We start from the raw sequence: 27,566 nt of genomic DNA on the forward strand, positions 1-27,566 counted from the left end.
TGGGTTTCTGGAGGGGGCGCCCGGGCGGGGCAGGAGGCAGCTCCAGGTGTGAGGCCACTGACTGAGGAGAGAGGGGTCCCCAGGGGAAGGGAAGCGGCAGAACAGCTGCAGAAGTGCAGGGAGCGGGAAGGTACTAGGGCAGCAGCTTCCCGCCGCCACCAGCCGGGGCAGCAGCAGGAACAGCAGGGGGAGGAGCAACAGCTGCTGAATTCGCCAACTAGAGGAGGGGGAGGCGGAGCTTGGGTCCCTGTAAGCAGCCGGAGGCGCAGTCTGGACTCTAGTTTCCCGGGAGAGGCGAGAGGTAGGAGCACGAGCCGAGCGGAGCGCAGTCCTCCGACATCAGCTCCAGCATCCCGCCAGGGGTTGCAGGTGTGTGGGAGGTAAGCGTGGGTGCCTCTTCTGGGCGTCCTCACACTGCCTGGGAGAAAGCGTCTTCTAATAGGAATTCTGTCAAGGCACAGCTAGAGTCTTTGACTCGGGTTAGGGAACTGGTGCGAACCCTTTTAGATGAAAGATGTACATTTTGGACTTTGTAGGGGGAGAAAAAGCAAAAGGTGGCTTGATTCTGGGTATAAAGGGCGTGGTTAGTGTTTTTGGTGTGAGTTATACCATTAAAACTGTTCTGGGAGATCTTAAGATTGAGGGTAACCCTGGTAATTGAGGATAAGGTGGATGATATCTGGATAGGTGCGTAGCTGGTTAAAAAAAAAAATTTGTCATTGATATAGAATTACTTCAGAACTCTTTCACTAGGAAAATAACTTTGCATTCTTCAATGTCCACCCTGTACGTTTTATCAGATTGTCCTGCTACCGACCTGTTTTCCAGGGTGGTTTACTGCAGGTTCCTAAAATTGAAAGAGATTTGTATTAAGGAAGCAAATGCAGGCAGGAATAATCAAGATGACTAGACCTGTCAGAAGTATAACTTTGCCAGCAATAATGTAAAAACGTTTTAATGGATGGATACTTAGCTTTCCTTCCAGTGGCTCTAGAATATTGGAACAAAGACCAGGACTCAGCCTACAGTGGGAACATACGGTGTACTTCATTGCTGCTCCTTATTCTCTCATTTGGGTCTGGTAATATTTGTACAATTTAAAAAACTAAAGTACAAGAAAAACTGTGAGCATCTTTTCTGTTTAGGGAGTGTGTACCAAATGATTACCCTTAGTATGTGTTGTGATGGGTTTAGGCTTAAAACACATGTAATAATATCATAAAATCATAGTTTATTCTTGGTATTAAACCTTGTGCAATTTCTTTGAATGTTATTAAATACCTGTGGATGAAAATATGTTTTAATACTAGATAAATGTGAAAGTCACACCTCGCTTTGTGTAACTATCACAAAATTGCAGTCTTTCTTTTTAGAAAAGTATGTAAATAGCTATTTTCCTAGTCATTTTATTTTTGTTACAGAGGTCTTTCAGTTTGCATGGCTTTTAATCACAGTAGCATATTGCAGCACATTTTGCTCTGAAATGCTTTCTTGTGACAATTGTGTATTCCAGGGTTTGCAAATAATCTACTTTTTTTTTAAACTAGGATCAATACAATGGAGTAATTACCTTCTATTTCCTTGTTTTCATGCTTTTCTCATTTAGGATTTTTGGATTTTATTTTTGTAACACACACAAAATTCCTTTTTAAAAAAGAAATGGCCAGAAGGAATTCTCTTCATAGATTAAAGTTCTGTCCTACTGAGTGCTACTACTGATAAGCCTAAAAGACTCCTCCCCTCCAGCACCCCCTGCCACATTCTTACACACCAGAGAAATATATAGATGGACAGATCTTAGAAAAACAGCTGCTTTTAGATTGTCCCCAAGCAGATCAGGTATTAGAAGCAGCAAAGAGCTTAGAATAAAGAAAAGCAACAGTAACCAGTAAACTTAGCCACGGTAAGGATCCAAGTTTATCTTTGCTATATCACGGGAGAATCTATTAATCCACGTAGCTGATGAGACCCTATGTAAATGATTTTAGGAGGAAAAAAATGGGTACTAGAGTATAGTGAGGCTTGGAAAAGATTGTGTTTACCCTTGTTATTTGTGAGTAAGCAGATTGTTCTGAGTCAGAGTCTTAGAATCTTTCTTAGTCTCTGCCACTGATTGATTTTGTGAAATTGAACACTTGCTGTCACTAATTTATTTACCCCATGTAATAATAATAATTAATAATAATATTGGCAATTAAGTTCTTTCAGAGAGCCTTTATAAAGAGTTTGGTTGGGAATCAGTTAATAATCAAGTAAATGGGATAGAAAAAATATCAAAACAGTTGAAATTCGGATGTACTTTGAATCCCAACTATTTTTAGGTCTTCTGCTGTGAGGTATCATAAGGATAGAATCTCATTAGGAGTGGATGAGTTTGTGGTATTAAAGCACTGGATGTTTTGCCTGCTTCCAAGATTTGGATCCTCTTTAATTTATCAATGAAAGAGATTGGGTTCCTATATCATTCGGCAGTAAAAGCATGTTTTTATAAAGGAGAAAATCATTAGCAATATATAGTACTTTGTTACCTTGAACTTGTCTCAAGAGATTTTAAATTGGTGTTCATATTAAATCTCAGATAATCTGAAGACTTCTTGACTGTATGTTATGGTGTTGAGGTGATTCTTTATGTGACAGTTTATAATTTTATGTAAAGCACTACTTAGGCTAAAAGCATCTTATTTATTCTGCCCTTGATTTTTACTATTTGTGTATGGCTATTAGTGAGCATATGATATGATGAGAAAGAAAACCAACGGAGTGCAGAATGTCTCTCTGGAATGGACAGTACTCTGGGGATCACTGTTCTTTAGCCAAAAGACTTGGTTAATTTCAAATTACAATATATTTTGAACTTTTTTATACAAAATTATGACTCTAAGCTTATTGAGTGAAAATAATTGAGTATCGTGGATTTCTCATTCTAACAGGAGGATTCACTGATGCATGCAGCATAAAAGAGTGAGACTTAAAGGTTCAAGATCAAATATTTTTGGTGTGTTGGGAGGGTGATTTATAGAGGGGAATAGATACGAAAAGTACTATTTGATAAACAATTTGAGAAACTGTTTTAGCAAGAGAGAAAAGAGACTTGATCTGTTTGTTAAATGTCTGTAAGTGGTTCCATGGCCTTTTTTCCCCAATCATTTCTAGAAGCCTAATACCCATAGTGGGAGACAGTACTTTCCTATATTGTCATTTTAAACTGGAGTCTGACTGACATTAATTCATTAGATTTTGAGTAATCATGGGTTATTAAAGCAAAGCAAAAAAGATCCTCTGTGTATACATTCACTTCTAATTGAATTAATTATTTGGACATAATACTAAAAAGAAGTAAAAACCTAAAAGGTGTTTCCCCCCTTCATAACAGAGATCCTTGAACCAGACACTAAAAATGAGCAAGAACACCCCCATCCCCCTTTTTACAGCAAACTTCTAAGGTTAAAGAGTGCTTTGGGGGATCGGGATTAATTATTATACAAAGGTAAGGATTTGTTTTTGTTTTGTTTTCAATCTTCTAATGTTTTCAAAATTTAGTCCTTAAAGTTCGGTAAGTATTTTTTAAGTAACTAGATTATTAGCCCCTGGAGACAACATACTTCTTTCCTATCTCCTGCTTGTTCTGAGCATCCTGTGTCACACTCAGCATAAAGAAGTGGCCCTATAGCCACTTACTGAATTAGAACTACTAAGACTTTTGTAATGTACACATTGAGACATTTTGCCTTTTGATAGACAAGAGTTAAGTTGACCTCAGAATAATTACTATACATTAGGCTTTCTGAGAATATCTGTGCTGGTTGGCCTTTGCAAAAGTGTCCATTGGGCCCAATTTCATTTAGATTGTGTGGGCTGTGAAGACTGATCTACAGTTTTGTGTGCCAACATTTCTAAATTCATGCCAGAGATAGGGAATATGGATGAGGGGAAAGGGCTCTCCCACTGGTGGCAAACAAGGTCTGCATTTTCTAGCCAGAGAAGCCTATGGCTCAACGCCATTTTACCTAAGTAAGATACCTTTGTTGAAGTTTACTCATGAAACACATATTTCATTCCATAAAACTAAATTTGTTCTTCCATTTTTCTAATCATTTCTTTAAAAAAAAAAAAAAAACAAGAAGAAAAGAAATCAGACTGTGTTTAAGCACAGGTGGAGTTGGGCATTTATTGTCTTTGGCATTCAACCTTCCAGAAACAAATTAATCTGATTAGTGTTAGAATGAAGAATTCAAATGTGATTTTCCTTTCATTATTATAAGACCTGGAGAATTTGAGTTAATTATAGATAGTTTTTTAGTAGTAAATTTAATAACAGCAGATATTTAACTGCCTTTTTTTTTTTTGCTTTTTAACATCTTTTCAGCATACAAATAGATACAAATTGGCTTAGAATTGATGATTGATTAACCTTCCTTCTTCATGTTCCTTTGGCATTACTCTTCATGCTTAGCATTGTGCCTTGTATGGAGTTAGCTGAGTTCATACCTGTCTTCCTCACCAGATGCTTAGTAACTTCAGAACTGAGTTTCATTTGCCTTTCTATTTAAGAGCCTTATATAAAGTCTATACTTGGTAACAATTTGTTTAAGTATTTGACAACCTATAATGAAACATCATTTTACATTGTTCAAAAACAAGTACAACTAGAAAAGTGAATTTTCCTTAGACATCTGTTTTAGCACCAAATGCAGCCCTTTGCCCACAACAGTTGCTTATATAGAGCTAAATATAAATATTGGTGTCTACTGTTGACTTTGTGAATGAATAAAGCAAACATTGCTATTAATTGCAACATTGCATATGAGTGTACTTTAGATATAAATTTATTAATTGCATGCTTTTTGGAATTTGGTTTCTCTTTGCCTCTAAAATTTTGCTGACTTAAAGATGTACTTTTAAGTAACATTCCCCACACGTTCATATGCACATTTTCTATGACTTGTTTTTCCTTGACACAGAAATACTTAGAGAAAAACAGATAAATGTAATATAAGGCTTTATCTTAACTAAAATTTAACTGGTCTTAGGTGTTCAATTTTTAGTGAAATGGTTACCTTGGGAGGCCTGATTCAGGCTTTTTAATCCTAAATTATACAGGTATTTGTCATCTTTGAGCAAGCATGGGGAAGGGATGAATTCTGAGATTTGGCATTAACAGTGCTCAGTGCTAGCCTTCTGTACATCAAAACTGCTGAATGGTACCTCTAACTCCAGCCATTGCTTCAAGACCTCCTTCTGGTTCTGCCTAGGGAAGGAGCTTTCTGAGCTCCTCACAGATCCTAATTTAGTGTGGGAAGGAAAGCAGATGGAATTTATTTTGACTTAATAATCTCATTTTCCTAAGTGTACTGTTTTTTTCAGATACATCTCATACCAGGGTTCTCAATAACAGTGACTCAAGCGTCACAAAGTGATACCTATTGCACAATCTAACAATTTAATGAGTACCTAACAATTTGAAGCCCATTTCCCTCCTAGCATCTTGGCTTCTTTTGAATGGGCCCAAAACAGCTCACTGGAGTATTTTTGATATGTTGCCCACATTGGATTGCTTCTGTCATTTTCTTGATGACCTAAATTTTCCTTTGAAAAACTAACTAGTTTTATTTGAGGTCTTTAAACCCTATGTCATTTGAAGAGTTAATAAACTCTATTTTTTTCCACCTTTCAGGAGTGTGCTATAAACACTGTATTATGATGTATAATTTTGCTATTCGTTTAATTGTTGCATACTTCACAAAGCAATCTAAAATCATTGAAGCAATTAATGTTTTTTAGATAGAGTCAGCCTTCTAGTTAAGAAACCTGTACAAAGTATCCTAAATTGCTTACAAATATTAAATTACTTGTTCTATGTTCAAAGCAGGTTAAATTATATCTTATAACTCATTTGACATATAATACTGGATAAAATTTTGGTAATACCAGTATCCTTATAGCCAAATAACAATGGTATAATTTTTGCTTTTGCTAAGTCAGGGTACTTTTAAAAATTATATTAAAAATAAAATGCTGATAACCTAAAATCATAAAGGCCTAATAATAACTATTCATGTTTTTTTATTATAACAGCAGATTTAGCTAATAATTACTAATATAAAGTTAAACATTTTGAATGAGAAGAAATCTTACTATCAAGATTATCTGAGAAAGCAAATTCTTACTTATATGGCCCAAAAGTAATTGACAATTTAAAAAAAGTTTTATAGTATGTATGAATTAGAAATGCTTTCAGCTTCAAGTTTTACATACAATAACATAAAACAATAGGGATTTATTATTACAAAATAAGAAGTCTAGAAGTAGTGGTTTACTTTTTGTTTAGAGGCTCCATGTTGTAAGGATTTTGTCCTCATGCTTTTTCTCATGCTTGCTGCAAGATGGATATTCCTGCTGATCCAGATATCATATTCTAGTTCAGGGTAGGAAGAATAGGAATGGCTGTACGTCTTGAATGTTTCTCTTTTAATCAGGAAATAATAGCTTTCCTAACATCCTCCTCCTGCAAATGTCTACTGTGGACCTGCTGGCCCCTAGCATGTGGACGGCCCTACTTATTTAAGATAAGCTGAGGTATCAAGAACTTTTGGCCTTTGTGGGTGGATAAAGCAGGGAAACTGGTTTGAGAATGATTTGGGGGTAACCAGTTCATAGTTTCAGCTGTTGTCTGATAATTAAAACCATGTTAACTTTAACTTGTATTTCTTTTCATTCTAATTGACTCTGCCTCATGTTTAGTTGTTGTTTTCCCCCAGGTTAGAAAATGCTAACCTTCTTACACCCAGGTTTTCACTTCTGTGACTACCAAACTTCAAGTCTCTGAGCAAAGGCATTCATCGGAGACTGATGGTTTCTCTGGTTAAAGGTCATCTGGCCCATACCACATTTAATACTTGTCCTATACTTTTTATTACAGACATAATAACACTTGAAAGGATGATTCTGTCTACTTTAAACTACTTTAAACCTCAAGGTTTCAAAGAATCTCCATGTAGCCTGCATTTGAGAACAAATGAAAGAACAATTGAATATTAAGATTCTTTTTAAAAAAGATTTGTTTAGCTCTGGAAAAGCAAAATAAGCCATTGTTTCATAGAGAGGAGCTCACTCTAAAAAATTTTAATCCTGGAAAATGGTGTTATTACTCATTCCTTAAATGTGAAAAATATTATCAACATCCATACAGTAATTAATACCTAAATTTTGACTAATTCTTACAAGGAAACATCTTTGACTTACAGTTTTGATAAACTGATTTTTGATAAAACTGATTCCTTGAGGTTAGGAAAGTCTGAGGAAAAAGTGGAAATTAAGAAAATGGAAACAAATACATAGTTTTTCTACATAAAAAACCCTCATAATCAAAGAAGTTGACCATAGAATCTTGGTTGTATTACAATTGTCTACTTTTCCATATCAACATCTTACTTTTTAATTTTTTACACTTCTGTCGTGTGATTTCAAGTGAGTGGCTTTATCAAAATTCTACAGATAGAGTGATATATAAATTATTAAACTACTTTTATAATCTGTAGTATGGGGTTGGGGGCCTTAGAGAGATACAACAAAATGTATAAAGTCACTTATTCCTTGGCATAATCTTTTGTCAATTCAGTTAACAAAAGAAGACATTGTGAGACACATTTATATAAAAACAAGGATACGTGACTTAGGACTGGTATTACAACAGCTACTATAGTAGCAATCCAGAAGCAGAAGAAAATTGATCTAATGTGGCAATTGGGACAGCTTTGAGGAGGAAGTAGGGCAGTGTGGTGTGTTGGTTAAGAGGACAGTGTGGCACACTATGGCCTGCAGGCACAGTACATTTTTGGTAATTGAAACACAGCTATGCCCATCGTTTACATATTATGAAGATTGCTTTCTTGATACAACAGCAGAGTTGAGTCATTGTGACAAAGACCATATGGCCCAGAGCCTAAACTATTTCCTATCTGGTCCTTTTAAAAAATTTGTTTGTCAACTACTAGTTAAGAATGTGGGCTCTGCAGTCAAACAAAACTGGGTTCAAATTTGGTTTTGTAATCTGTAACTTGACTCAAAGGCTATTTATATTGATGAAATAAGATCTCACACAAAGTGCATTGCAGAATACCTGGCCTGTTCATAAATGTTATTTTATTAAATGTTAGATTTTATTTTGTTATGATTTATTATTTTAAGTGAACTATAACTTTTAATTCAAATGAAAACTAAAAACTCTTTAAGTACTCTCTACTGCTCAAATAAATGTTCAGGAAACTGGGAAGGGTGTCATCTAATTGTAAAACATTTTCAAGTGTTGCAAAAAATATTGTATGGGTAAAATGTGATCAATGTAAAAGTGAAACAACTTCAATGTGTGGAAAAGTAAAGCCCAATCTTTAAAATACACTTAAGAGTGAACAGCATATTGAATATTGTAGGAAGCCATGCCAGTCAATTAAGAAAGAAGTTAATATACTTTATTAGAATTTAGAAGAAAATGATATTTAAAAGTAAATATACTAAAGAAGAGACATCACTACCAGTCTTATAGAAATAAAAGATTATTAGGGAACACTGTGAACAATTATATGGTATAAATTATATAACCTAGATGAAATGGGCAAATTGCTACTAAAACACAAACTACCAAAACAGAAAAAGAAATAGAAAATATGAATATATACTTAGAAATCCTCAACAAAATACTAGTAAATCAAATCTGGCAACAAATAAAAATTATATACCATGATCAAGTGGGATTTATTCCGGGAATGCAAGGTTGGTTTAACATGAAAATCCATCAGTGTAATATACCATATTAGTAGAATAAAAGGCACATGATAATCTCAATAGACACAAAAGCATTTGACAAAATGCAACTCATTGTCATGATGAAAACATTCAACAAACTAGGCATAGAAAAGAATCTCCCCCCCTGATAAAGGACATATACAAAAACCCAACAGCTAACAGCATTCTTAATGGTGAAAGACTGAATATTTTACTTTAAGATCAGGAATAAGAAGGATGTTTGCTCCCACCTTCTATTCAACATTGTACTAGGGGTTCTAGCCAGCATAGTCCAGCAAGAAAAAGAAATAAAAAACATCCAGATTGTAAAGGAAGAAGTAAATCTATCTTTATTCACAGATTAAATGATCTTGTATATAGATAACCCTAAAAAATCCATACACACACACACACACAAAACTATTAGAACTAATAAGTTCAGCAAGGTTGCAGGATATAAGATAAAAACAACAACTGTATTTTTATATACTGGCAATGAACACCCAAAAAATTAAGAACATTCAAAACCAAAATATTTTAATCCAATTAAAATAGCATCAAAAAAATTAAATACTTAGGAAGTACAAGACTTGTACACCAAAAACATAAAATGATGTACAAAACATCACTAAAAGAGATTAAAGAAGACCTAAAAAAATTGAAAGATATCTTGTGTTTATGGATTGAAACACTCAATATTGTTGCTATTTCCTAAATTAATCTGCAGATCCAATGAATCGAAATAGATCTTTTTTTAAAAAACTGACAAGATAATCTTAAAACTTACGTGAAAATGCAGTGTACGCAAACATACATTTATTAGTGGAGTAGCGTTGAGAGTCCAGAAACAAACCCTTAAATTTATGGTCAATTGATTTTTGACAAGAGAAAGGATAGTCTTCAACAAATAATACTGAAACAACTGGACATCCACCTGCAAAAGAATGAAATTGGACCCTACCTCACACCATGTACAGAAATTGTAACTCAAAATGGATCACAGGCCTAAACATAAGAGCTAAAATTGTAAAATGCTTGGAAGAAAACATAGGAGTAAATTTCATCGCCTTGCATTAGTCAACGGTTTCTTAGATATGACACCAAAAGCATAGTGACAAAAGAAAATCTAAATTGGACTTCATCAAATTTAAAACTTTTGTGATTCAAAAGACAAAATCAAGAAAGTGAGAAGACAAACCACAGGAAGGGATTAAATATTTGTAAATCAAATATTTGGGAAGAAACTTATAGCCAAAGGACCATAAAGAACCTTTTCATAATTCAAAAATGAAAGACAACCCAATTAAAATTAAGCAAAGGACTTGAATAGACATTTCTTTCTCCAAATAAGCAAATGAAAAGATACATAATGCTGGTCACTAGGGAAAGGCAAATCAAAATCACAATGAGATACTACTTCACATCCATTAGATGGCTAAAATAAAAAAGACAGACAATAACAAGTATTAGGATGTAAAGAAAATTGAACCTTTATAAATTCCTGGAGGGATTACAAAGTAGAGCAGCCACACTGAAAAACAATTTGGCTAGTACTCAAAATGTTAACCATACAGTTAGCATGTGACCTAGCAATTCCACTCTAGGCATATGCCTAATAGAATTGAAAAAATATGTCCACACAAAAACTCGTACACAAATGTTACAAAGAACCATTATTAATAGCCGAAAAGCAGTGTAAACAGGGGCACCTGGGTGGTTTAGGGTGCCTCAGTAAAGCATCCGACTCTTGATTTCAACTTAGGTCATGATCTCACGGTTGTGAGATCGAGTCCCGTGTCGGGCTCCCTGCTGGGCATGGATCCTGCTTAAGATTCTCTCTCCCTCTCCCTACTCCCCTTCTAAAAAATAAAAGACAGAAACAGCCCACTGCCCCTCAGTGAATTTGTATAGCCATCAATGGAATATTATTTGACCATAAAAAGGAATGAAGAACTGATAGATGCTACAGCATGTATGTCTCTTAAATACAGTAGGCTAAACAAAAGAAAAACAAGATACAACAGGCTATGTTTTATATAAAATATTCAGAATAGGCAAATCCATAAAGACAGATAATGCCAAGGGACATGGGAAATGTAGAGTCACTTATTTTTTTTTTAATTTTTTAATTTTATGGTTATAGGGTTTCTTTCTGGGATGATGAAATGTTCTAAAATTAAATAGTGGTGATGGTACAGCTTAATGAATACATTAAAACCCACTAAGCTGTATACCTTAAAAATGTGCATGTAAAAATGTGAATACAGTTGACCCTTGAACAACACAAGTTTGAACTGCACAGGTCCACCTATATGTCAATTTTTTTGACAAATACAGTACTATAAATGTATTTTCCTTATGATTTTCTTAATATTTTCCCTAGCTTTATTGAAAGAATGCAGTGTTTAAATATACAAAGTATGTATTAATTGACTGTTTTAAGTTGTCAGTAAGGCTTTTGACCAACAGTAGACTATTAGTAGTTAAGTTTTGGGGGAATCAAAAGTTATACACAGATTTTCTACTGTACAGAGGTCAGAGCCCCTAACTCCCACACTGTTCACAGGCCAACTATATATTATAAAGTTGAAAAAAATATATAGGAGTTATGAAAGATTGAATTATAAGGAACCCAGACTAGCAGACAAAATAGAGAAATAGTCTCATTTTATATAATTTAATCTCAGAACACCAGGCAAAATTAATGAACAGAGACAAAGATCTAGCCACACTTTGTTAAAGTTGTTTTTTCATTTGTTAGTTTTTATTTTAAAATGAAGGGGAGGGTGAACCTTAAAGAACTGCAAATAAAAATAAAGGGAGTGGAAATCAGCTTGTCATCAGACTTTCCTTCTGCAGCATTTAGTAATGGAAGGTAATAGACCAATGTGTACAGAATTGCAATGGAGTAAGTTTATGATTCAAAACTGCTTATCCAGCTGGGCTATGATTCAGTGTTCATAAGAACAAGAACAATATGTCTCAGTCATACAAAGGCAGACACACCACCACCACCATCACCACCAACAACAAAAAATGCATACTTACTTGCCAAATAATGAGAATTAAGAATTCAAGATTGGGACTATGAAATAATGAAACAAATGACATTTATATAGTTGCTGCTATTGTTTTAAAACAAGATGTTAAAATTAGTTCTTATGAAATAAGATTCCTATGGTAAGAAAAAGTTAGTAATACTTTGGATCAAATACCTCAGATCACTTCAAAAACAGGAGGCATATAAGAAAGCTAATTAAATGCCTTACTGTGTAAATCATGGATTCAGTAGACATTTTTTTTTTTACATTCATAGAAAATATGTATTTCCGAACATAGGAAAGAAATGTGATCAATGCAAAAAGAAAAACAGCATGACAAAATGCTAAACACATGTATTATAATTACCAATAGATTTAGTCTTTTATTGAAAGGTAGAAATTACCACACTGGATGAAAAACAAAATCAAACTATTAGTTTTTAGGGACGCTTGGGTGGCTCAGTCGGTTAAGCGGCTACCTTCGGCTCAGGTCATGATCCCAGGCTCCCTGCTCAGCGGGGAGCCTGCTGCCTGCCACTCCCCGTTTGTGCTCTCTCTCTCTGACAAATAAATAAAATCTTAAAAAAAAAACAACTATTAGTTTTTAAAAGAAACAAAGCTAGGCAAAATGATACCAGTTTAAAGTCAAAAGGTGGCAAAGCACTAATAGACAAAAATTAATTTAAAAATATAAGGTGGCCATATTTTTAAAACAAGACAGAGTTCAAGGCAAGGGCTTTAATTTGGTGGAAAAAAAAAAAAGGTATTTTATATTGGTAAAGACGTAATCCATACTGAACATTTAATAGCCATGAGCCTATTTATCCTGATTGTGTAGAATTAAAATATAGAATTAAAATACGGAAAAGAAAATATGGCCTTGGTATCAGATCTGGATTCAAGGGAAACAAGTAAACATACAACGTGAAGAATAAAGAGAGGACAGAAATGGACTTGGGAAGAAGCAGAGGCAAGGTGCTGACCCAGAAATGGCAGTAATGATGATGGAGATTCAGGGAAAATGTGGGATACACAACAGTTTTTGTCCTTGTGTTAGCTACTGTGCAGAGATTACGAAACAAGTCAGAAGTCAGCCCACAGGTAAGTTGTGTGTGTGTTTGTGTGTGTCTGTGTCTGTCTACTGTATTTGAATACCAGTTTTCCACAATCACCACCATTCCCTTTTGTCTTATATGGGGCTACTTAGGGTCATTTACCTTATGCCCCCAGCTTCTGTAGGCATTTCAGTTTGTGACCCCTGGAATAAGATAAGGGGAATGGCTAAGGAAGAATGACTAAGAAAGTCATGAGTCTGAGAAATAAGAGAATAATTGTTCAAAAAGTAACAATTGCATACACTTAAAAATGGTTAAGATGGGAGAATTTTAATATGTTTTTTATCACGTTAAAATGTAAGTTTAGAAACCTAAAGAGATAGCAACAATTATGAATCTACTGAAGCATTTAAATCTGTTTGTCTTAAGGGGATTGTATTTATTCATCTGCATTCAGTTTGGTTCATATTATAAAAAGTAATGGCTTATTGAGACATTGATACATGACTATGTAAAAATTTCCCTTTGCCTTCAAAGCAAAGAAGTCAACTTTAAAATTCTCATTTCCTCTTTTTTCAGTCTTAAAATTTTTGTTGTTGCTCTAGTTTATATTCATATCACCTTCCTTTTATGTCACCCTATTTGGAAAATTTTAGTTTTTGGTTTGATACCTGCTTTCTGAGTGCCACAAAATATTAATTATGTATTTTACCCTTATAGGAACATAACGTTCAGTTAGCTAACTAGCGTGAGTAATCAATCCATCCCTGAGAATCAGTAACCATATATAACAAACCAGAGTAATTGCTATCTTTATACAAGTGAAGACAAGCATTTGGTTGTAAGGCTGACAACACAAGTTTCTCTTTTTGTATTTGTTTAATAGTATACCAGCTAATATTTTAAGAAGTGTTTTCTTTCTCCCCATCAAAATAAGTTGTAAATGAAAAGCTTTAAGATTTCACTTATCAAATGGATCCAGAATTCCTACCAAAACACCAAACCTTAGAACCCAGGAAGTAAGCTTCACAACCCAGCCAAATTTGTTGCTGTAAAAGTTACATTTATTTGTTAGGCCCTTAAGTCCTATTCAGAGCCTGTTTACTTCCAATAAACTGTTTAATTGACTGTTTACTATTTAATTTGTATGTGTAGACAGATTAACAATGATTCGATGTAAACCCTCTCTGATATAAATGAGAGGGGGAGAAAACTGCAAAACTAAAAAAGTGTAGTTGTCAGAAGGGCACATGTCTTGACAACTTGGTGAAGAGATTTTTCTTAAGCCAGACAGAAAATTGGAGATGTGTGAAATTGCAAGTGCTTACCCTGCTGAATGTGCTTACCAGGGAATAGGATTCCTGGGGTTCTCAACAGTCAGAATATGGTGATAGGTTGTCAATGGCATTTTCAGGCTGTCAGCCTGATTGTCAGGGTAGAACTAATGGGTAAGTGGTATTTAGCATTAGTGTGTATGATTTGTTTTAATGTCTTTTGTAATATCTCAGGTAATAGAGGAGCCTCTAATGTAAGCAAAAGATTACTTTTCATATGTGAAAGGGCAACATTTTAGAACTGTATACTATCCCATGATTTAAATGTTTTTTTTTCCAAATTGTGTTTGTATTAGGTTGAACTTCATGAAGTTGCCAAGATTTGACTAGTTTTGACCTAACGAAAAAAAAAAAAAAAAAGGCAATTCACATGGTTCAACCTAATACATCAGCTATTCCAACCTACATAGTATTGTTCCAAACTGGGAATGTGTTTTTCAAGGGAAACTGTTTCTAGGTGAGTAATAAACATGCCTTGTGTCCCTTTTGCCAGGCCCTGTTCTCACATGGATAATAATTTTCTCTCCTTATCCTCCCAAGTCTTACACATAATGGAATTTCCTAGAGCTTCGCCATAGGCCATCTCCCCCACACCTCACAGGAAATCTCATCCATGCTGATAGTCTGAAATGTGCTGACAACTCCCAAATATATCTCTGTCCCAGACCTGTGCTCTGAATGCTAACCTTGATTATCTAACAGCTTCCTTAACTCCCAAAGTGGATGTCACGTAGGCATCTCAGATTTATCTAACCAAAGCACAATTCCTGATGACCTTCTCTCAACCCTCTCTGTTTTTGGTCCAACCTTCTCCATCTAGAGAAGGACACCCTCACCCACCCAAGTGGTCTAGGAGAACCCTGGAAATCATCTTTCCTTTCTGTTACCTAAGGCCTGTCCAGTCTCTCTCTTAGTAAGAATGTCCAGAATCTGTCTGCTCCTTTTCTACCTACATCAATACAGCTACTATCTCCTTTCACGTAGATTGTTGTAATAACCACTCAATTTGTCCTTAGGCTTCTACTCTGGACTCCCTATAATCCATTTTGTAAATATCAGCTTCTTAAATTGTTCTACATTTTAGGAAAATGCAGCCTCCTTGCTACCTACAAGGCCCTATATGATTTGGCCCCTACCTACTTAAGCTGGACTCCTCTTTCCCTTTTGTTTACTGATTTCTTTCAGTTCCTCGCAGTCACAAAGCTCTTTCCTGCCCTTGAGCCTTCATGTTATTCAGTCTGTCTGGAATACTGCTTCCCTCTTTAACTCTTATTTATCCTTCAGCCCTCAGTCTATGTGATCCTCGCTCAGAGAGGCCTTGCCTGATCCCGTCTCCAATAAGAAGTAGGCCCCCATGAATCTTTCATATAGCACAGTATGTTTTATTCATTGCACTTAACACAATTTACAATGAGATATTTGCATGTATATTTATTTGGTTGGTGTAAACTCCATGAGGCAGGGCCCTTGTCTGCTGTGCTCACCACTGTGAGGGCCCAGAACATAGTAGATGGTACCTGCTTAAAGTGAAGAACAGTCTATCTTAGATGTTTGTACTTGCAGAAGACCAGATTGTTCGGAAGAGGTTGTGATATGACAGTCCTCTAGAAGTATGGTATATAGTACATGGAATACGGGCTGCTCCCAAATCTCATCTTTACTTCATGTGAGTTAACACAACTATTTGAGGCCCTAAATTATAAGCTTTGAAAGCAGATACTTTGTCTCTTTTGTTCACTACTGTATCCCCAACACCTAGAAAAGTGCTTGGTAAATAGTAGATGCTTAATAAATATTTGTTGAATGAATGAACTTGTTTCCTCTTTTGCAAAGTTCTTGTCTCATGACAAGGGGTTCAATTAAAAAACAAACATAGTAAATGCCTAGTACATAGCAGCTACTCCCTAAATGCCAGAAATCCTAACATCTTCAAAATGTAATTCTGATTTTTTTTTTTTTTACACCACTGATTCTCTAAAGCTCTGGGTTCCCACAAAGATTGAGAATGAGGGGCAGTGAGATGGGTGCATTAACCTTTGAGGCTCTTTTCAAACTACCTAAACTTCATTCGCCTCACCTCCACTGCCTACTACAGAGTGGCTATTCTTGAACATATTCTGTTCCTCGGGTGTGCTAGAGCAGAGGTTAAGAAACACCTAGTTCTAGGCAGAACTAGGCAGAACCAGTGTCACTGAAATATCTGATAAATGAGGGCTGTATGTCAGAAGGCTATTAATGTTGTTAGTCAAAAGTGTGTGTGTGCGTGTGTGTGTGTGTGTGTGTGTGTATGTATGGAACTGCAATGATTCTTTAGCAGTGCTATTGTCTTTCTCTTGGTGAGAAATACCAGAATGTGTGCTTGGTAGAGTGTTCCTCTGGATCTATTACCTTGGATTTAATCCTAAAGACAGTTGCTAGTCCATAATTTTTTCTTAGAAAGGGGGGAAAGGAGGGAAGAGAGTACATTTCTTCCTCTCTGAAATCATGTATGAACCTTACTTCAAGCTCCTTTTTCAAGGGAACTATTTATACTTCCAAGGACCAATCGGAAGAGACTCAGTTATGCCACATTTACCTTTGTTTTATCTCAGTTTAAGCATTTGTGAGCTCTGCAATCATTTTTATGTCAGTTAATTAGGCATGAAATCCAGGGAAGAGAGAGGGATGAGGGTTAGAATCACCACAGGATGTCCACAAATCCCAGAAATTGGAGCAGTGGGAATTCATCAGCCAACAGAGCCACACATCCCAGCCAGACCCCTGGCTACAGAGACGCGACTTCGACAATCAGAATAGATGAAAGCTCCTCTTAAAGCCCTCTACTGGTCTATAATTGTAAAATGTTGACAAGCAGTTGGATTATTTATGCAATTGAAATATTTAGGCAATTCAAAGTGCCCTACTTCTGTGGAGCACATATTTTCATAAGTTGCTGTTTCTAGCATAAAGCTTTTCTTTCTATAGTCTATGGAGGCTGTTCAAATTTGAACATTTTAAATGTCAACATAGAATAACATAAAGGTTTATGACCTGGCTTTAAGAAAACCCACAGTGCAAAATCTGAATTTGCACATCTTTGGGACACCCTGGGAATGTCACTAATCAGATGAATCCATTAGAAGTAACACGACTTCTGGTAGAGCTATATTCCAGAAGAGAAGTTAACTGAACACATCCTTACAATTCCCTGCAGTTGTACCGTCTGTCATTTTCTTGCTGCCACTCTGCAGTGCTCCAAGATCTGAACAACTAAATCCTTTCATTTCCTTCCACTTTAGGGTTTCTCAGTCTTTCATTGCTGGTCTGCATACCTGCCCACCCATGGGTTTCAAGGTTAAACTGACCTTGTCCTGTCCCCAGCCTCCACCCCCAGGTTCCAGTAGTTGTGTGCCCCCTGGATTCCCTCTAGCACTTTCTCTTTGCCTGTGACTGACACCTAACCTCGTTGGCCTTCCTGAGTTACTTCTTTTCTTCCCTTCCTGCTGTTCACAAACATCTTTGATGACTTTCCTGCAGCCTCAGGCAGCACAATGAGCCATTCTGTTGTCGGAACTAATATTGTCAAGATATATATTCATTCGGCAACTCTACTCCTCCTCTTGTGCTTTAGTATTTCAAGTCTAGCAGGTTACTAGGTCATACCTCTCACAATAAGCATTACACATATAACCCCCCCATCTACATTTCATAAGTGTATCTGTAAGGGGAAAAATGATACATTTTAATCCATAATGTTTTTCAGGACAGCGGTTTGGAAGCACTTCCTAATTAAGGAACTGAAAGAAAGCACATGGTATTGTAATCCCTCTAACCTGACCTCGTTTTAGAGTAAGTTAAGATTTTTTTTATCTGCAACACAGCTTCACCTCTGATTTGGAGTTGGCAAGTAACCAATCATGCTGATAGATTCAATATTTTAAAATCAATTTACATGTGAAAATAAGTTCTTGTTTTAAAGAAATTAAATGACAGCATTAGATTCCTTCAAATGAGCTCATTGATGTATTGTTATGCTTTATATAAAGATCCGTTATTTTAGGTTAACATGTTAGGGAGAGAGGGAACTACAAGAAGTCTGTGGTTAGGACTGGAATCTTGTATAATGCAGACCAATATCACTGTTCATACTTGGAGTTGTAGCAAATATAAAATGTGAATTTGATGTGACATAAATCGTCTTTTTAAAAATATCTTGGTTTTCATCTGTTTTTTACTTTTCTTCTCTGTAACCTCTGAGATTATAGTACTAGCTATTACTTGCTATTAAAATGAGTAGGTGATACTGTTTTTCTAATTTTTTAAAAAATTAAACTTCCCAGTGAGTCTGTCTGGCCATCAGTCATAGAATAAGTCATCTTTCTGATTTTGGAAGAGGCAGATAAGCAAATGCCCCTTGTAATTAATATGGCAGTCATAGCCATGAAAGCAATTTCTAGTCTACCACTATAATTATTTAGATTAGCTATTTGATTTCCATTAATCAAAAGAAGAAAACTAAGTAACTGCAATACGCAACCAACTGTCTGCCTCTGACTTTAAAAATAATGTATTCTGAGTCTCCACTGACTTTTCTCATGTCACAAGTCTGAACCTCTGTGTGAAAAATAGAGTCCAGGGCTGTATATAAATGAGGTTTTCCACCCAAAGGGGATCAGCTCTGTGAGATTAAGTATTTAAACAGCTACAAAAGATTTATTAAAGAGAAAAGTGCATCTATTACTGATTAGGATATTTTGAGAGAAAGGCACATTAAACAGCAATTTTTAAATAATCATATCAGTGAATCACAGTATCAAATGACTTTACTGCTGAAAAGAATCTTAAAGATCAAAGACTAACCCTCCTATTTTACTGATAAAGCCAAGAGCTTTTTCTAGGACCACCTGGAACATCTCAGCTTTTTGAAAGGACTTCAGTTCCACCGAACTTCAAGGTCACTAAAGACAGTATGTAATTGTTTATATCCATGGTGTTTGCACAGTGCCAGGGACATATTAAACATTCAAAATATAAGTGTGTGATGAATTAATAAGTAACTTTATGAACAAACACGATCACCTCTCTGTTGCACAGGGATTTATGTTACACAAATCATACTCAAGACTGGCTTTATCTGTTTTCAAAAAGTTTGCATTAAAGTAGCCTAAACTGGTAATAATCTCTCTCTTTCTGTTTCTCGTTCTCTCTCTCTCTCACCCACACATACGTACATACACACCATAAGATATAGTTATTGATCTTTAAATACTTCTTGCCAGCCTCTGTATATTCAGATGAACCAGGGATATAAATGTCCCTACACACACTTCTTGCGAATTGCCAGATGGGTAAATCACCAGCTAGAGTACAAATGTCTAGGATATTCAGTACCCTGAACCTCTGTATCCTTATAGGTCTTTTGTCTTCATTTTTGGAGCTGCTAGTATCTGGATTCCTGTGTCCTTGATACCCCAGACATTTTTTTTCAGCTATACATTTTAATTTTTTATCATATGCCACATCTCCAAACAGGCATTTCTTGGGGTAGATTGATTTTTAGCAAGGCATTGATTCGTTTGAGTTGAGCCATCTAAAAAGGCCATAGCAAATCTAGGACAACCTGAGAAGGACAATAAATGATAGTGATGGACTATATAACCCATGGAATAAAATAACTACCTATGAATCCATACTGATACAAATAAATAATTTGAATATATAAGTAAATGAGAGAAAAGGGATAGCTCTTTCTTACAGTAGAATTCCAATTAATGAATGTACAAAGAATAATGGAAGTAGAAAAATCACCATTTGACAAACACCCTGTTAACTGTTGCAGATAAGAATAATCAATGGATGTGAAAATTAGTAGCCAAAAACATGTTGAGAAATAGGATATTTGCAGTCTTAATATATCTACCCACAAGATACTTTTTAAAAAAATTGGAGGAGACTGGCATGCCTGGGTGGCTCAGTTGGTTAAGTGTCCAACTCTTGATTTTGGCTCAGTTCATGATCTCAGGGTCATGAGATTGAGCCCTGCATCAGGCTCTGCACTGGAAGTGGATCCTGCATGGGCTTCTCTCTCTCCCTCTCCCCCTGCCCCCACCCCCCCCACTCATGTGCATGCACATGCGCTCTCTCTCTCTCTCTCATGTGTGCACGCTCAAAAATAAATAAATAAAGAAAGAAAGAAAGAAAGAAAGAAAGAAAGAAGACTAAGGAGACATGACAGCTAAATGCAGTGTGAGACCGTGGAAAGGATTCAGGACCAGAAAAAGGAAATGGAATAATTGGAAAAAATTTGAATAAGGTCTATACATCAGTTAATAGTAACATATCAAAGTTAATCTCCTGGTTTTGATGATTGTGCATCAGTTATAAGTAAGATGTTAACATTTGGGGAAACTAGGTAAACTAGGTAAAGGATATATGGGAACCCTACTTTTTTTCAATGTCTTTATAAGTCTAAAATTATTTCAAATTAAAATTTAAAAATATTTTTTAAAATAAATAAAAAGGCCATAACCCTTTCTGATATTTGAATGGCTTTTTATAAAAGAAGCCTAAGAGATAGAGAAGTTTTTTGATCCACACTTGAAATACGAAATACGTGCCAGCCATTTCAGTGATTTGCCTAAGGCTGCCCATTATGGAGCCAGGTTTCTGTTAGATCTCGTTTTTCTCACTATAGCCCCTTTGTTCTCATAACTGCTTCACAAAGAAGATGGAGAAGGCATTATTATTCCTACTTAATAGACTTGGAAACAGCAAGAGGAAAAGATTTGCTGCTTAGTGAGTGGTACAGTTATAACTCAAGTTCAAGTCTTCCTACTCTTAATCCAGTTTCTTTTCATTCATATTCCATAAATATAGCTATTTCTCTATTACTCTCTTTCATTCGACAAACACTTATTTAGAATCTTCCAGTCAAAACCCTGTACTGAGCACTATGCATACAAAAATGGAAATGACTTTGGGGGGCCGACTTCAATGAGGTGGTTATGAAGAAGCAATAGAAGTTAACCAGGGGGAAAGGGCTAGAAATATCATTCTAAGCAGGAACTGTAGTAACTCAGCCTCCAAAGATGGCAGCAAGTACAACAGAATTGGCCTTGAACCCCAGCATCCTGGAGGTCCCATTTATTACTTCTCTGTAAACTTTTAGTTCCCGTGCACCAGTGAAAGGCCACTTACAGACTATTGAAAATTATACTTCAGTTTCTTCATATTGACTTTGCTCTGGGGATTGTTTTAGAATCTACTTACATCCTACTTCACTGGCAAGCCTAAATTCGTCTTGCTGCCTGAATATCCCCGTAGTCCAGCTGGTTAGCCTCATCAATTCCTCTGTATGGTGCCATCAATCAGATCTTACTAAAGTTATAATGGTTCTGGTAGGAGAAGAGCCAGCCACCAGCTAGACAACTGAAGTCAAAAGAAGATGCACCTACCTGGCTTTGGAACTCATCATAAGCTGTCCTGACACCAGGGCAGAGGAAGGCAACTGACCAGAGAATAAGTCAGGCCTCCAATCCTCCCACACTATTCCTGGGTTGAAAATTCATAGGCTGGCAGCAGGAGATTCTTCAGTTCTGGTAGCCTTGCTCTGAATTGTGTGTGGGGGGAGGGGGGGCGGCGGGGTGCACATGTGTGGTCTTAATGGCTTTAAAATCCTTAATCTGCTTAAACTGTATGGATTATTTAAGTGGAACATCTCTCCTGTATTTATCTAATCTGACCAAAGATTATACAGTTCAAAGGATCTGAATTTGCCTTTCCTTCATTGGTTTCACACATATGTTCTCATTAGCCTCTGCAGGGGATGAGTTCAACATCATGATGATTTAAGGTGTTAACATTTATGTTTTATTCACCACAATTCTGCAAATAACAGTGGCCAAAGTCAGGGAGAATAAGACCAAAGGATTAATCTCTGAATGGTGGATAGTCTTGAATCTTTAGCTTTGGAGTGCCATTGTTTTGATAGCATACAGGATATATGCATCTGTATTTCAGCAAGATTTAATACTAGTGCAGTTACCGATACACAATTAGTGCCAATGAACTCTTCGCTGGTACAAGAGTCCTCTTCAGCCTAACCCAGAGCAGAGGGAAAACAGTGCTGCTTATATGGTTTACTCAGGTATGATTTTTGTTGTTGTTGTTCTGAGCCTGCCTTTAGGTATGTGAGTAATAGACTTTTGGGATCACGATTTTGTTACAAGTTTATTCATTGCAAGATTAACCACTGAGTTGCAACACATTTAAGTCTTGAAGAGTCCAAAGAACAAACTAAAAGTTCAGGGGTGGCAATTTCAGCGTGTTAAACTATTCATTGGCCCAGATTAAAAATTTTGTGGGCCTCTACTTAATGACTGAGGAATTTGCCCAGATATTCTGCTTAATAAACTTAAAGTCCCAACTGTATCAGCTTCCAAGTGTATCATTAACTGTATTAGTATAAAAACTGTAAGCCATGTTAGCCTTACAAATTTGTTTGATGTGTTAGGGTGGAGGAGGGGTGAGTAATACCTGTATTATCTGACTAATGTTTGTCTTTAAATAGTGTGTTATCTTTCAACCAAAATTACTTGATCTACATTAACCTTCTAACACTTAAATATTCTACTGATGTCCTAATTTCATAAGACATTAGAGTGATTTCTGTTGCATAAATGATAGCTTTCATTGTTTATAAAATGTGCTTAGACACACTCAATAATGTCGTCTTCAAACTTATATTGCATTGATTACATCTGGCAGTCCCATATGGTGAAACTTAGTTACAACCCTTCCAATTAAATTATGGTTGGAAGCCCACTTCTGGGGTGCAGCTCAGTGATCTACTAAATTCCTCAATGACGTTCAGAACATGAAATAACTTTGAGAGAATAAATTTACAGTACAGGTGGGAGCAGACAAGAAGGTTTTCAATCTGTATTAATTTATTTTCAAAATTCATTACTTGCACAGTTTACTTTCCAAGCTAATTCTAACCAAAGATGAGTAACGCTGCTTTGGCAAGAGTATGTGCATAAGATATTTTCATATGTTTAAGCAGAAGTACCAAGTTCAGTGCTTATATACAATTAAGCTCAGTGAAAAATGCTCTGAAGGCAGGTTCTCTCACACCTGCTCCCTGGCTTGTTCTCAGCTAATGACCCTGCATCCTATTTCATGGAGAAAAGGGAACCCATTAAAAATCTTCCACAGTCTCCTGCTACCACAGCTCCCCACCTAAAAGCATTGGTACCCACATACTTTGCCTTTTGCCTTGTGTCTGTAGATGAATTATCTGTGCTTCTACGCAAGGCCACTCCCTACCTCTACACAGGTGCTCATCCTCTCTCCCCTTCCACAGTGCCCTCTCCTGAATCATCAATCCCCCCTCTCTCAGAGCATTGCTACTAGAAGACGAGCATCCTGTTTTCTTTTGTACCTCAAACAAACAAGCAAACAAAGTAGACCCTCTCCTGACTAGTGTCCATCCAGCTACTGGTAGATTTCTCTGTTCTTCAAAGGGGCTGTCTTTGCTCAGTTCCTAGATCCTCTCTTCCCATTCCTCCATAGCCACCCACTCTCCTCCTTGCCCTCTCCATTCCACCTGGGTTGGCTTCTTGCTGATCTTGGGACCAAACAGACACTCTCCTTCCTCAGTCATATGCTCTTGCTAAACCCTGGTCTCTGGCTCTAGTTATCAGGAGCTTGAAGGGGCCCTTCACATTTTCAGTGAAGCCTTCCTCATCTTTTTTATTACAAAATAAAATAAGATGAAAATAGGGAGGCAAACCATAAGAGATGCTGAACTCTAGGAAACAAACAGGGTTGCTGGAGGGGAGATGGGGGCAGGGATAATTAATTCTGTGATGGGCATTAAGGAGTACTTAATGTAATGAGCACTGGGTATTATATGCAACTGATGAATCACTAAATTCTACCTCTGAAACTAAAAAAAAAAAAAAAAAACAAAAAACAAACCTGCAATAGGCCTCATCACCCTCTCACTCTCTTATCCCGTTTTGCTGAGTTGTCCCCACCCCTCCACCTTAGGATATTTATCACATTCTAAAATATTATATAACTTATTATATTTTCTAAATAAACTCCACTACAGGGATTTTTGAGGATTTGAGTGTTAACAGGCTAAGTTGATATAGGTCTCCTTTACAAACAAATCCAATGACCCACAACAAGGTAGGGCTGTTGAGGGAAAACCACCTGGGCTTTGATACCAGCCCTGAGTCTCTACTCACTATAAACAAAGTGGTCTTAGTCTACCTACCCTCTCCAAGTCTCAATTTGCTCCTCTGTGAGTGGAGATATTATACATAAATCATTCATTCAGCAAATATTGAGGGCAGACAGGCCAAGCAATGCGCTAAATAAACATAGCAGCCCAACACATTGTAAAGGAGTAAACGAGCTGGCTTGTGAAATGCCTCGTTTTAATTAGCACTCTGCATATCCTCGTTGGTATCTTACCAACTTGTTTTTCACACTTGGGTATGTCAAACAATCCCCTGAAATATCTTTTAAACACACTGGGGCCCATGTCTAGAATTTCTGATCCAAGAGGTTGGTGATGTGGCCCCTACCCTGCATTTTCCTCCTTTCCTGGGAAATTCTGATGGGGAAGTCCCCAGACCACACACTGGGAAGTGCTGATTTAGAGAAATAGTTTTATTAGCTCCCTTTTTAATATTAGGTTATAAAAACATTTTAGAGTCATGTCATTCTGAATAAATTATGCTTCCCCAGAAGCCATTTAGTCTGGGACTTTTGCCTCACATTAATGATATTAATGATCCTTAGAGGCTACACACACGCTATCTAATCCTACGAGATTCTCAGTCTTAAAGTAACTTGCCCCTCTGAGGACATCTTTTGTTGCCTAGTAGAGTAGCTTCATTGCAAAAAAATACTTGAGTAATTTTAAAATGCCATCCATGTTCATTGCTAAAAAGTGAGGAACGTCAAAGAGAAGCACAACCCAAAAAAGAAAATTGAAAAGGGAGCCTTCCTACCATAGACACTGCAGAGAGCCATCAACAAACAATGCTAACTACTGCCATTATTAACCCATGCAGATTCAAATATGAACGTGATTTCATTTCATTAACATCATTACGTTAAGGCAAGTAATTTTGAAATACGACATGTTCTGTGATAAGGTCATAAACCCACAGAACTATTCCTTAGTAAGTAATCACAAGGTAAGTTAGGTTTTATTCAATTCAGAATTATTGAAGCCTGGAAAATCTGACCTGTGGGTTAAAAAACAAAAGCACACCAATGACAATTTATTGTTTGTCTTTTAAACTACAGTCATATCACAGGTTAGTTGTGTCCCAGGAGAAATTTGTTTTACTGTACAATTGAGTTTTCCAGACAAATGAAATGTATCTTGGTAAATACCCCAATATTTTGTTTCTGATGGCTCATGGTAGTTTATCACACATATATCAGACATCCCATATGGAGGGATGTACTGAGCAGAGTAAGAATTATTTTTGAGATGGCTGAAGGGCATCCTCATGAATATCTTACACTGGGTGCTGCAGTAATACCATGATTCTCATAGGAAATGTGCCTATAGTAAATCGTCCTCGGCTTTCAGTCTTTATGTCAGATCTGCATAGGTTTTCTTTGATTGTAGAACAACATTTTTTGTGGCTTCTTCCTAAAGTCATTGTGCCTGTCTCCAGAAGCCTTTTCCTCTATTTTTTCTTTTTTTTAATTTTATTTATTTATTCATGAGAGACAGAGAGAGAGAGAGGCAGAGGGAGAAGCAGGCCCCCCCGAGGAGCAGGGAGCCCAATGCAGGACTAGATCCCAGGACCCTGGGATTATAACCTGAGCCGAAGGCAGACGCTTAACCGACTGAGCTACCGAGATGCCCTCTATTTTTTTTTTTTCTTTTAATTGCTAAAGATGGGGAACCAAACCAAAACAAACATTTATGTTAGGATTGTATATAGAATAAAAGTAAGCTTTCAAGAGTAGGGACCAAAGTATGCCCTTCTGAGTCAAGTATACAAGCTTCAAAAAAAATGTGTATTTTTATGGATTTTTATTTTTGACTATTTTTAAAAACTTAAAGATTTTGTTTCTTCTAGTTTTTCCATTGCATTCTGGATTAGAGAGATCATCTGATGTCGTAAGCTTTGTGTGAAATAGAACCATAGCACTAATCCTAGAGATTACTGGAGTGTTCTAGGATTTCTAAGAGGTTACTGCTTTTTTGCCCCAACCACTTTTTCTACAAGTCAGATGGCCTTAGGGCCATTCTTAAATATTAAGAGTTAAGGCCTTAATATTACTTTTATCAATCTGGTATGTAACTAATGGTACCTCAGTGTAGTTTTACTTTTAAGTGATAATTATCAAAAAGTTTGACCATATTTTTATGTGTTTAAGAGTTTTTTGGTGAAAGATCTATTCATGTCCTTTGCTTAATTTCCATAGGATTTTTGTTAGTTTTACTGACTTATATAGGTCTTGTATAAAGTAGGAAAATTATCATTTTATCTGTAATTTAAGATTTTTTAGTTTGCCACTTGCCTTTGACTTCACTCATGTTTTTGCTGTAAAGATTTTTAATTTTTGCCTATAGTCATATTAATCTTTTCTTTAATGGCTCCCAGTCTTTGTCACACTTAGGCCTTTTCTAATTCAACACTGTGTGTGTGTAATACTTCTTTAAATATTTAAACAGTACATATACATATATATACACATAACATATGTATATGTAAATGTAACATATACACACATACATATGTATATATACATGTTTTATGTATGGAAAATATATGTGTATGTGTGTATACTTACATATAAATATATTTGTATGTTCCCAGGATTTCTCCTTGGAATTCCAAAGCTTCGACTTTTACTTTTAAAGTTTGACCCACCTGGTATTTATTTCGATTTAAAGTACAAAGCACTTATCTTCTTTATTTTTTAATATGTAGATATTCTGTTCTTCCAACACCAGTTAGCACTTATTGGATGATCTCTTACTCCACTGATTGGACATGCCAAGTTTTATCATATACTAAATTATATTTCTCACCACCCTCTTCTAATTACTATAGTTTTTAAATGCATTTTAGTATCTCATCACTGTTATATTTTCCCCAGAATTTTTTTTTTGCTATTCTTGCTTAATATTTTTCTATGTGAACTTTAGAATTGCTTGTCTAATTTTTAAAGGTTGCTATTTTTATTGAAATTGCACTAAATGTATAGAGTAATAATATCTTTATGATCTTGAATATTCCTATCTAAGAATAAGGTGTCCATTTCCATTTATCCTAGTCATTTCCCCCATTGTCTTATAATACCATATGTAATTTTTAAAGTTTGTTTGT

The 27,566-nt window shown here is 36.1% G+C and overlaps 1 protein-coding gene across 2 annotated transcripts in view; it reads left to right on the forward strand.

Annotated features, from left to right (window-relative positions):
• The first annotated feature begins 245 nt into the window (after positions 1-245).
• Positions 246-27,566, forward strand: part of SERPINI1 (serpin family I member 1) — a 69,550-nt gene continuing 42,229 nt past the window's right edge. The window contains exon 1 of one of the 2 annotated variants that reach the window (XM_081829124.1): positions 246-369. The gene's annotated coding sequence lies outside the window, so the exon portion shown is untranslated. Of the gene's footprint in view, positions 381-27,566 lie in introns of both variants that reach the window. The other variant, XM_081829116.1, reaches the window with a different exon arrangement.

Source organism: Leptonychotes weddellii, chromosome 1, assembly GCF_054177405.1.
Source record: "Leptonychotes weddellii isolate Sample4059 chromosome 1, ASM5417740v2, whole genome shotgun sequence".
NCBI lineage: Eukaryota > Metazoa > Chordata > Mammalia > Carnivora > Phocidae > Leptonychotes > Leptonychotes weddellii.